Below are 12,662 nucleotides of genomic sequence, written 5' to 3'. Positions count from 1 at the left end.
CACGGGGACACCCCTGGTTCGGTCCGCTCCCTCCGACCGCCTCAAATCCCCATCATATTTCAGTATGTTTTGTAATAAATAAAACTTGATGGGCCATAAAAGGTTGAAAGGATATTTTATAATTCATTTAGCAAAACGTTGAAGATGTATGCTATTTTTGAAATGCACGGTGTTTGAAATGAATAGTTATAGCCCGATGACCCATTTGATAAAAGGTTCTAATTTTATAAATACGGACTGCGTGTCGTGCCTTACTACTATTCTCTTGTATTTCTCTTCTCATCTTACTCCCTCGTATGTAAAATGAGTTTCTAAATATTGTAATTTGCAAAAGTTGCTGTGGACTAGACGAGAAGGAAGATGGGCCAACTAATGTGGACTGACAGCTTGTGAAACGGCTTACACCTTTAGGTTTCCTTTTGGTTCTCCTATTGGCTTAGGTTGAACCACCATAGTTTATGGGCTATAACTATTGCATTTATTTATTGCTTTATCTATTCATGTATGAGATGATATGGATGTCTAAAGCATGCAAATTTGGTAATAATAAACCCCATTAATTGATGAGATCAATTAAAAGATTAAATTGACTGAAGTAGACCATAATTGGTGAGATACAACAGCTTTAATAAAATCCCTCTATTAAAATATTAAGTCATCATGGCCTTCCAATTTTTTCCCTCGTTAAGGCCTCGATCAATACTATGTAGGTTCTGCCAAAGCGAAGTACTAGTATTTATCTTGATTAAACTCGAAGAATAAACAAGTGATATTCGCTGGTTAAAAATTGGTTAATGACTTAACTAGGTTATTCTAATAGGATTAGAAACCTAGAGGCAAGTAATTTGGATAAATCATAAGATGATTAGAACAAGAGTTGTTCACCAAATTGTAGGAGTTACATATGATGTAATTAGCAAGTGTTGCTTACCTAAATAACCATAATCTTGAGAGTAAAGACAAAGCTGACTTAAGAGAAGGTGAAATATAGATCCTTAACCCACTAGAAATACTTTCAAGAAAGTCTTTCTGAAATTAATATATGAGGGTTATTAATTTTGAAATAAAATAGTGGGAACATCATATAATAAAGTCCTTTTAATGATTGATATAAACTTGGTAAATTTATTCACACGCATATTTTATTGTTGTAGATATATTATGGCTACAAACACTAATACACTCTCATTGCGATCGATCCTTGAGAAGGACAAATTGAATGGTTTGAACTTTCTTGACTAGTTCCGTAACTTGAGGATTGTCCTCAAACAAGAACGGAAATTATATGTCATTAAACAACCACTTCCTAATGAACCACCCGCTAATGCCTCGAGGGCTGATAGAGATGTTTACAAGAAACATCTCGATGACATGGTAGATGTTGGATGTTTTATGCTTGCTGCTATGAATCCTGAGCTTCGGAAGCAACATGAGGACATGGTTGCTTATGATATGATTGAGCACCTGAAAGAACTTTATCAGGGGCAAGCACGGCAAGAGAGGTTCGATATTTCTAAGGCCCTATTCCAATGTAAGCTGGCTAAAGGAATCCCAGTAGGACCTCATGTCCTTAAGATGATTGGTTATGTTGAAAGCCTATCTAAGCTTGGGTTTCCATTGAGCCAAGAGTTAGCCACTGATGTTATTCTGCAATCGTTGCCGGATAGCTACAGCAAGTTTGTCCTCAATTTCAATATGAATGAAATTGACAAGACTCTGCCACAGTTGCTCATTATGTTGCGAACTACTAAAGGCAACATGAAAAAGGTTGGACCCAAACCCATACTGATGGTCCGTAACAACAAGAGCAAGGGAAAGGCCAAAGTTCTAACAAAGCCCAAGGGCAAAGGTAAGCCCAATCCTGGAAAAGGAAAGGCTGCACTAAAACCTAAAGGTGGGGTGTCTAAGGAAGGAAACTATTTTCATTGTGGTGTGATCGGACATTGGAAGCGGAACTGCCCTGTCTATCTTGAGGAAATCAAGAAGGCCAAGGCAAGCGGAACGTCTGCTTCAGGTATTTATGTTATTGATATTAATTTATCAACTACTACTTCTTGGGTATTAGATACTGGTTGTGGTTCTCATATTTGTACTTCTGTACAGGGACTACGAAGGAGTAGGACTTTGGCTAGAGGAGATGTGGACCTGCGAGTTGGAAATAGAGCAAGAGTTGTTGTATCTGTAGGAACATATACTTTATCTTTGCCTAGTAGATTTGATTTATGTTTAGAGGGTTATTATTTTGTGCCCAGTTTGACTAAAAACATTATTTCAATTTCTTGTTTAGACAAAATTGATTTTGAGATAATTATTAAAAATAATTGTTGTTCCTTTTATCTCAATAATGTTTTCTATAGTTCGGCACAATAGATTAATGGCCTCTATATTTTAGATCAAATGAATCCCATTTACAACATAAATACTAAAAGATTTAAAATAAATTACTTAAATCAAACTTATCTTTGCCATTGTCGTGTGGGTCACATAAGTGAGAAACGCATATCCAAACTCCATAAAGATGGTCTCTTGGATTCATTTATTTTTGAACAATTTGAAGTATGTGAATCTTGCTTTAGGAAAAATGACTAAATCTCCTTTTACTGGTAAAAGTGAATGAGCTAGTGATTTATTGGGCTTAATACATTCTGATGTATGTGGACCAATAAATACATAGGCCAGAGGTGGATTTCACTACTTCATTACTTTCACTAATGATTTCAGTAGATATGGGTATGTTTATCTCATGCGCCATAAGTCTGAGGCCCTTGAAAAGTTCAAGGAATTCAAAAATGAAGTACAAAATCAACTAGGCAAAACTATCAAGATACTTCGATCTGATCGAGGTGGAGAGTATTTGAGCCTAAAGTTTGATGATCTTTTGAAGGAATGTGGGATTGTCTCACAACTTACTCTTCCTGGTACTCCTCAATGGAATTGAGTTACTGAGAGAAGAAATAGAACTCTGTTAGACATGGTTCGATCCATGATGAGTCATGCTGATCTACTGACTTTCTTTTAGGGTCATGCACTTGAAACAGCTGCTTTCACACTAAATTGTATTCCATCTAAATCGGTTCAAAAGACGCCATATGAGATGTGGACTGGGAAACGTCCCAGTATGACTTTTATGAAAATTTAGGGTTGCGAAGCTTATGTTAAACGTCAAACGTCTACTAAGCTTAAACCCAAATCTGAAAGGTGTATTTTTGTGGGGTATCTGAAAGAAACCAAATGATATTATTTCTTTAATCCCACTGAGAACAAAATGTTTGTTGCTCGGACTGGTGTCTTCCTAGAGAGAATTTGTTTCTAGAAAAAGAAGTGGGAGAAAGATTGAACTTGAAGAAATTTGAAAATCACAAGATACCACTGAACCAGAGATAGAACAACAGTAAATGCCACAAGAAATTAGGGAATATGTAACTGCTGTAGAAACACAACCACCGTGTAGATCTTTAAGAGAATGCCATACACCTGAGAGATATGGATTTCTCATTACAACGCATGGTGACGTTCTTCTTATAGATCAAGATGAGCCTAGAACCTATCAAGAAGCAATGACGAGCCTAGACTCTAAGAAATGGCTTGAGGCCATGAAATCTGAGATGGATTCCATGTATGAAAACCAAGTATGGACTTTGATTGACCCACCCGAAGGGGTTAAACCATAGGGTGCAAATGGGTTTTCAAAAAGAAAACTGAAATGGATGGTAATGTACAAACATACAAGGGGCGATTAGTCGCTAAAGGTTTTCGCCAAATTCATGGTGTTGACTATGATGAAACCTTTTCTCCTGTAGCTATGTTTAAATCCATCAGGATCTTGCTCGCCATAGCTGCATTTCATGATTATAAAATCTAGCAGATGGACGTCAAAACAGCTTTCCTTAACGTGAAACTTGAAGAGGATGTGTACATGACACAACCTGAAGGTTTTGTCAATCCAAAGGATGCTAGAAAGATATATAAGCTACAAAGATCCATTTATGGATTAAAACAAGTTCTCGAAGTTGGAATCTTCGTTTTAACGATGCAATCAAGGAGTTTGGTTTTATCAAAAATGAAGATGAGCCATGTGTTTACAAGAAAGTTAGTGGGAACACTATCACATTCTTGGTACTGTATGTGGATGGCATACTTATCATGGGAAATGGCATACCTACCTTGCAGTCTATTAAGACCTGGTTAGGAAGTTATTTTTCTATGAAGGACTTGGGCGAAGCCACTTACATATTAGGAGTCAAGATCTATAGAGATAGATCTAGACGACTACTAGGTCTAAGCCAAAGTATATACATAGATAAAGTATTGAAAAGGTTCAACATGGAAGAATCTAAGAGAAGATTCCTACCTATGAGACATGGTATTTCACTCTCGAAGGAAATGTGTCCTTCAACTCCACAAGAGAGAGAACGCATGAGTAAAATTTCATATGCTTCTGCTATTGGATCTATCATGTATGCCATGTTATATAATCATCCAGATGTCTCATATGCCTTAAGTATGACGAGCAGGTACTAAATAGATCCCGGTGAAGGTCACTAGACTACAGTCAAGAATATCCTTAAGTACTTGAGAAGAACTAAGGATACGTTCCTAATATATGAAGGTGAGGAAGAGTTAAGTGTAAAAGGTTACACTGATGCCAGCTTCCAAACCGACAAGGATGATTCTCGATTGGAATCAGGTTTTGTGTTTTACCTTAATAGTGGTGCTGTGAGTTAGAAGAGTTCAAAGCAAAGTACAGTAGCCGATTCTACAACAGAGGCTGAGTATATTGCAATCAAATTCATTATAGAATTAATTTACTTGGGTAATCAAATATCAAATATATTATATGTACAAGGATGTTGTACACATAAGGAGAACATAATTCTATTAATATATGAATTTTATTCGTATATAAATTTAAATAAATATAGTTTACCGAAATCTTTATTATAATTAATGTAATTATAATTTTCAATTAAAATATTATTATATTTATTTATTTTAATTATGATTATTATGTTCAGATTAAAATTTAATAAATTAAGAATTCGTTATATACATACCAATTATAAGGGGAGTTATTGTAACAGCCCGATTTTGAGCCTAGTAAGAACAGTAGTTTCGAGACCACTATTCTGAGGCCAGAGAAAATTATTTTAGTATTATTTTGTGTTATAATATAATTTTATAAGTGCATGTAAATTTTGGTAAGTTAATTTTAGCAATTTTTAGTCCAATTTCGAAAAAGGACTAAATCGCGTAAAAGGTAAAAGTTGAGTTTTAATACCTAAAGGTGTTAAATTGCCTTGTATTTTAAATTGGGGGTCTTTAAAGTGAAATTAGGCCATTTAAAGAGTGATGGCCGGCCATGAGACGATGAATGAAATGGTCAAACATGTTAGGTAAGTGTTGGATGACTTATTTGACAAATAAGTAATAAAATAAAGAAAAGAAAATATCATCTTTTCTTCATCTTCTCTGCACCGAAAAAAATGGCAGCAAAGAAAGGGTTTAGAAGCTGGAAACTTTCAGCAAAGAAACTCCCTTTATAGTAAGTGATTTTAATGCTTTTTCTTGATAATTTTTACATTCTTGGAACCCCTAAAGCATGAGCTTTCATATGAGGGGTCTATTTTGCAAAATGATAAAGAGTCTAGGGTTTTTCCATGAGAGTAAATGTGTTGTTTGCTGTGTTTTTATGGAAGATTATGAGTCCTAGTTGTCTAATAAACAACTTTTGTGAAAGAAATTGCATGAAAACACCTTAAAAAGGGCTAGATTGCTAAGTTGTAAAATGAGTTGTAAATGTGTGAAATAGTTGAAATTATGAGTTGCTATAGTTATGAAAATGGTTCATCTAGACTCAAGGAGTAAAGAAATGTGATAAAAATTATTTTACGAGCCTAAGGGTAATTTGGTAATTTTGGCAAAATATAGGGGCAAAATTGTAAAAATTGCCCAAGTGTGTCAATGGACTAATTTGATCAGTACATTGTTTTAATAAGTTGAATGTGATATTTTAGATGATGAAAATCGAGATTTGGACCTAGAACGGAAAGAAATCGATTAAGGGATAATTACGTTTTTTTCACCTTTGTGGTATCGAGGTAAGTTCATGTGTAAATAATGTAGCATAATTGTTATTTTTAAGTTATTGATGTTAAATATATGATATGCTGATTTTATCATGAAATATATGCTTTGTGGTTATTTTGAATAAAATGCAAGTTATGTGTATTATCTGTTAAATATAAAGTGCTACCGAGTATTGGTTTCGGTATTTTACGGAAGATGGCAAGGATATGTGTTCGAGGAAAATCCGTTTGAACCTTAGGAATAGATTAGGATACAAGTGACATGTCATTAGGATGGTTGAGCATCCGAACTCGTTGAGTTGAGTCCGAGTTCACTTATGGATGCGAATGTTCGAACTCGTTGAGTTGAGTCCGAGTTCGTGAGCTGTAACTAGGCATCCGAGCTCGTTGAGTTGAGTCCGATTTCACTTATGGATGCGAACGCTCGAGCTCGTTGAGTTGAGTCTGAGTTCACTTATGGGCAGGTTACATGGTAGCTTGGCTACATATGTGGCACTTATGTGCAAACTTTCCATGTATCCGAATTATATTCCGATGTGTTCAACGGGTAAAATTCTACTCAAATGGAGGAATACTCGAGATGAAAGGGACGTATTGGTAAATGTTGTGAAATGGATACTTTGAACAGGTATGTACTTAACCCTCGGGTTGAAAACTCGACATAACAACAATATGGTAAGATGGTAAATGAAAATGTGATATGAATGTCTCGGTGATGATTATACAAACGATGTTGTATTAATTTTGTGAACAATGATCATGAATGAGTAATTTAGCCTTGACAGATTTGAGTTACTGCAGTAGTGTAACTTTGAAAATACACTAAAAATAGTGGAAAATGTGTTAGAGGCAGAATAAAATATGGGATTAAAGATTAATGAGTCTATTTTCACATGAAAGAAACAGGGGAAAAAAAAGAATTCCATGTTGTGTGATATTTGAATTATTGTGAAACAGGGTCTGAATGAATTCGAGATCCCATGTTCTGACTTTAGAAATTCACCAAAAATTGTACAAAAATTATTAAGAGTCATATCTTACATGCATGGATTCCTTATTGAGTCTATTTTTAGGGGAAATAAACGCCATGGTCGTTGGAATTTTTTACAGGGAGAAATTCGGTTTGTAGTGCACAGGGGCCAGAGTGGTCATACCCTGAAACAGGGTAGAATTTAACTAATAAACTGTACTAATTGGCCCAACCAAAAATTCTAGAAAAAAATTAATAACTAGACATATGAGTGTAGTTTCAAGAGAAATAGACGAGAACATTATTCGAGTCTTGTACTATGAGATAATCGAACTTTAGTATAGAAGGGTTAGAACTGTCAGATAGTGAATCAAGGGTAACTTTGAGGAATAAACTGTACTATTTGGCTTAACCAAAAATTCTGGAAATTTTATAGAAGAAAGGAAAATAAGTATTTTTCATGGAAAATTAACGGAACTTAATTCGGAGTTTCGTAGCTCCAGATATAAATAATTTAGTGACCGTTGCTCAGAAAGACAGCTTGTAGTGAACTTGAGAATATGTTGTAAACATTGATAAAACAAGTTAATGAGTTGCTTATTATTTTCATATGAACTTACTAAGCGAAAGCTTACCCCCCTCTTCTTTCCCATGCTTTCTAGAGTTTCCAGGTTAGCTCGGGTTGGAGGCCGTCAGAGATATTATCACACTGTCAAGCTAACGCTATTGGTGTAGTGATTTCAAGTACTTTGAGCCTATGGCATGTATAGGAGTTTAAATATCAGAGTATATGATATGGCTTTAACCATATGTGTTGGCCTATTTTGATTATGGGGTTGTAAATCTATTTTAATTATGCATGCATGTGCTATGGTATTATGTGATGAGTTTATAATGATTATAGTATGAATATGGTAAAGATGTGAGTAAAATCTATGATATCTATTGCATGTGAAATTGCCATAATCATGACATGTTAGGAATGTTTAAGTACCTAATTTTGCCATGTTGTATGTTATTGTATAAGTATGCGTGTAGCTATTGTGAGTGTGACAAAATGGCTTGGAAAATAGCCTTGTATTTGTCCAGGTTTTTGGACACGGGTTTGGGACACGGGCGTGTGCTCTATACCCACACGGGCGTATGAAGCCTTAATGCAAGAGATTTTCTAAGTTTTTTATGAGTTCTCGGTTGGGTCCCGAACCACTCCGGATGTATGTTTTGGGCCTTGTAAGCCCGTATATGGGACAGATTGTATGTGAAAATAAAAGTTTTTAATTATTTGAGATTTAAGTTTTTAATTATTTGAGATTTCATGGCCCTGTTTAGTATGGAAGTGTTAGTAAAAGTCAGGTAGCACCTCGAACCCCGTCCCGGCGTTGGATGTGGGTGATGGGTGTTACAGTTATATATAGAAAGGGAGAAAAACCCTAAAAAGTGAATATATATAAAAACTCAAAGCATTGCTACTAAGTTTAGCAGCTGTCAAGCAAAATATCTTTGAAAATAGTTTTGGAGATTTCTTCCGTTCATTGTCAACTGGGTAGATTACGTAGAGGTCGGGATCATAAAGATTGCAGCTTGGATTCGAAAGCAAATCAGTATTCTCATTGCCGGGGCTTCACTATCTACTTAGATTGAAGTTTCAGTAATTTCAAAACCTTTTTCACCCCGATTAGTTCCTCGCACATGGATCCATGATTTGGATTGCAGGAATATTTTTTTTCCGCTGTGCCATGGGGGTACCGGAGTTCCAACATATAGTACCAATTAGTAAAGTAAAAGAAAGTTCTTATAGAACTTAATCTCTTAATTTAAGTGTTATACAAGAATTAAACTCTTTTATTGATTATTTATCTCATATAAATTAATTAATTGTAGATAAAATAATCATTTAATATTGTTATTTAATTATTTTAATTTAATTAGTAATAACATAAGATTTTGTTAGAATTTGTCAATTTAACGACATCCTAATTAGTCTGCTAACCCTAGCAAGCCAATGTCTGCCGCCGCTCGCATAAGTTTATAGGTTTTTCTGGTCTACCAATTTTTGTGCTTTCGATTCTTTGTGTTCATTTAAAATTAGTATTTTGATAATTAGTCTATCACGCACGCTTGGAGTAAGGTTTTCTGAATCTTGAGGCGGGTATTTGCATCAATGGAAAATAGATTAGCTGATCTCTCTCTCAACGATGATGAAGATGAAATTTTACAGATTCAAATAGACTCGGTTGCAGGTAAGGAAAGGGGTGAGTTTCAACTAGTAGAGTGCTTCCTGACGGCAAGCATAGTACACTTTCCAGCCATGAAAAGTACGATAGCGAATCTGTGGCATCCAGTTCGTGGAGTTCAGATCCGAGATTTGGGAGAAAAAAAGGTACTTATTCCAATTCTTTCACGTTATGGACATGGATCGAGTTCTCAATGGGTCACCATGGACCTTCAACAACCATTTATTCGTTCTTCACAGATTATAGTATGGAGAGGATCCAGTAAAGGTGCCATTAATCTATACCCCTTTTTAGGTTCAAATTCATTATGTTCCTGCTGGATTATTTTCTGAAAAATTAGCAACACAATTGTGTAACTTTTGGGGAAGTTTTTTGGAATATGATGGTGCAAATCTAGGGAAGGAGAATTACAATTATATGCGTATAAGAGCTAAAATTGACATTAGATGTCCACTAAAGAGAAAGAAACAGGTTATGTTTAATAGAATATGTTCCTACGTTAGATTCAAGTATGAATGTTTATCTCTGTTTTGCTTTTATTGTGGTCGACTGGGGCATAGCGATTCGTTTTGTGAAGCGAAGATGCTACTTGGGGTGGAATTTGCTGAGTTAGGTTGGGATCTCTCTCTACGGGCTCGATCACGAAGAGTTTTGTCGATGAATAGTGTTTGGCTTAGGAAGGAGAATGATAGTCAACGTGAAAGAGAGGGGAAAAATTGTTGGGGGTCAATGAGTAAATTATTGTATGATTTGATTAAGGGCGGAGGTGGAATGACCATTGATCTAGTTTTAGGTTTCAAACTAGAAGGGGTTTCATCAACTTAAAACTGGCAGAATGTTAATTTATCATCAGATTTTTCACATTCAGTTACGGAGAATGATATGGAGGATGGTATTTTGATTGGAGAGAAGCGGAAAAAGAGAGCTAGAGGGGTGATGAAGGAAACATCAGAAAGAGATGTTACTACCGAAGGGAACAGAAGGACGGTAGATTCCAATTAATTTTTATCGGTGGCTGCCAAGAGGCAAGCCGACTGGTCGCAATAAAAATCTTAAGTTAGAATGTCTATGGTTTGGGGAGGCCACGGATGATTCGACGACTTCGGCACTTGCTGAGGATGTGTAATCCCCATATTGTCTTCTTTATAGAGACGAAACTTGGTAGTAGGCAGATGGAACGTGTGTGTAGAAGATGCAGTTTTATGCATGGTCTTGAGGTAAATTCTGAAGGCAGTAGAGGAGGTTTATGTTTGGCTTGATGAACAGATATTTCAGTTGTTCTTCGATCTTACTCTAAAAGACATATTGATATGGAAGTCGAATGTCAAATGGCGATTCACAGGTTTTTATGGGTCCCTTTATGCATAAGAGAGAAGTAATTCATGGGAGGTTTTGAAAAGCCTAAATAATGTTGGAGATGACCCATTAGTTCGTTTGTGGGGATTTTAATGAAATAATGTATGGGTCTGAGAAGAAAGGAGGGCTGCCTAGGGATGGAAGAATGATGGATTTATTTCAGAGAACTTTGGAGGAATGTCAATTGGTAGATATCGGTTATCTAGGCAGATGGTTCACATGGGAGAGAGATAATCTTCCGGAGACAAATATACGAGAACGACTAGATAGAGGGGTAACAAATGATGAATGGGTATCTTTGTTTCTAAAAGTGAAAGTACAGCATTTGGTACACTTATTTTCAGACCACTATCCCCTATTGATTAATACCAGTAGAGAAGAGAGATGTCTGAAGAACAGAAACTTTAGATTTGAAGCTTGGTGGTCATTGGATGAATCTTTTCTTAATGAGGTTGAACGAATTTGGGGGACATCTTTAGGGAACTTGATGGAAAAGCTAGAAAATGTTAAAAAAGGGGTTGGACGTTTGGGCTGGACAGATCCAATTTAATAGGAAGAAGAAAAAACAAGTACTTACGAATAAGCTAGCTGATTTATATGAAACAGAGAGAGATGATAACAATTTGACAGAGCTGTTTAACACAAAAATACCGTTGAACTTTGAGATTGAAAAGGATGAACGATACTAGGAACAAAGGGCTCGGCTGAACTGGCTGAAACTTGGTGACAAGCAACACAACGTAAAAAGTGAAACCTTATTCGTAAGCTAGTAAATGAAGTTGGGGAGGAGAAAGAGGTTCTACATGAAATGGAGGTGGTGGCCAGTTCATATTTTCAGAAGCTTTTTTCGGCAGGATATAGAGGATCTCTTGAACACTTGCTATCAGGCGTTGATCGGTGTATTAATGATGAGGATAATAAGTTGCTCACCGCTAAATATACAAAAGAGGAGATTCAAATTGCGGTATTTGAGATGGGACCTACGAAAGCTCTAGGCGAAGATGGTCCCCCGAGATTATTTTATTAAAAATGTTGGCACATTATTAGGAGTGAAGTAATGAAGTTTTGCTTACTACTCTTGAATGGTAGCATGGAGGTTAGTTTACTAAATTTTACAAATACTGTGCTCATTCTAAAAATTGCTAACCCGTTTAATTTAATGCATTTTCGTCTAATTAGCCTATGTAATTTGCTATATAAAATTTTGGCAAAGGTTATTGCGAACCGTTTTTGAGCTATAATTGGAAAATTTATCGATGATGCACAGAGTGCTTTTGTGCTGGGACGTTTAATTTCTGATAATGTGTTGTTAGCTTATGAAGTTTTGAACACGTTAAAGTAAAAGAGGATGGGGAAGAAAGGGTTCATGGCAGTGAAACTTGACATGAGCAAAGCGCATGATAGAGTGGAATGGGATTTTCTAGAGCAAGTTATGACTCGGATGGGTTTTGCAGCAAGATGGATTGAAGCGATTATGAAGTGTGTTTCTATAGTCTTTTATTCAGTGATTTTGAATAGACAATTAGAAGGAAAGTTCCAGCCAATAAGATGACTCTGACAGGGAGACCCATTAAGTCCTTTCTTATTTCTGTTATGTGGTGAGGGTTTATCCAGTTTAATGCGACTAGCAGCAAGAGAAAGGCTTTCAAAAGGAGTGAAAGTAAGTAGAAACGGTCCTTTAATTTCGCATCTATTATTTACAGACTATTGCATTTTATTCAGAGAGGCCACAAGAAGGGGGCACAAGTATTAAAAAGTATTTTGTAAGAATACAGAAGTTGCTCGGGTCAATGTGTGAATTTTCATAAATTAACGGTTTTCTTCAGTAAGAACACTTCAGAGGAAAAAAAGAATTGGGTAGTCAATTTGCTGGGTGTTTATAGCTTTAACGAGCTAGAGAGGTATCTTGGTTTGCCAAATATGGTAGGGAGGAGGAAAAATGATGCATTTCAGAATTTGAAAGACCGTATTAAAAAACGAATAAATAACTGGAGTACTAGTAATTTTGCAAGCTGT

The 12,662-nt window shown here is 35.8% G+C and overlaps 1 long non-coding RNA gene across 1 annotated transcript; it reads left to right on the top strand.

The window, feature by feature from the left end:
• Positions 1-5,478: 5,478 nt before the first annotated feature.
• LOC128292749 (uncharacterized) lies at positions 5,479-8,013 on the top strand. The gene is made up of 2 exons (XR_008282657.1): positions 5,479-5,542; positions 7,719-8,013. It is a non-coding gene; the product is annotated as an uncharacterized LOC128292749 (long non-coding RNA).
• The last annotated feature ends 4,649 nt before the right edge of the window (positions 8,014-12,662 follow it).

The sequence above is a fragment of the Gossypium arboreum genome, chromosome 5 (assembly GCF_025698485.1).
Source record: "Gossypium arboreum isolate Shixiya-1 chromosome 5, ASM2569848v2, whole genome shotgun sequence".
In the NCBI taxonomy this organism is placed as follows: domain Eukaryota; kingdom Viridiplantae; phylum Streptophyta; class Magnoliopsida; order Malvales; family Malvaceae; genus Gossypium; species Gossypium arboreum.
The sequence above is the reverse complement of the archived record's forward strand: the minus strand, read 5'-3'. Positions and strand labels throughout refer to the sequence as shown.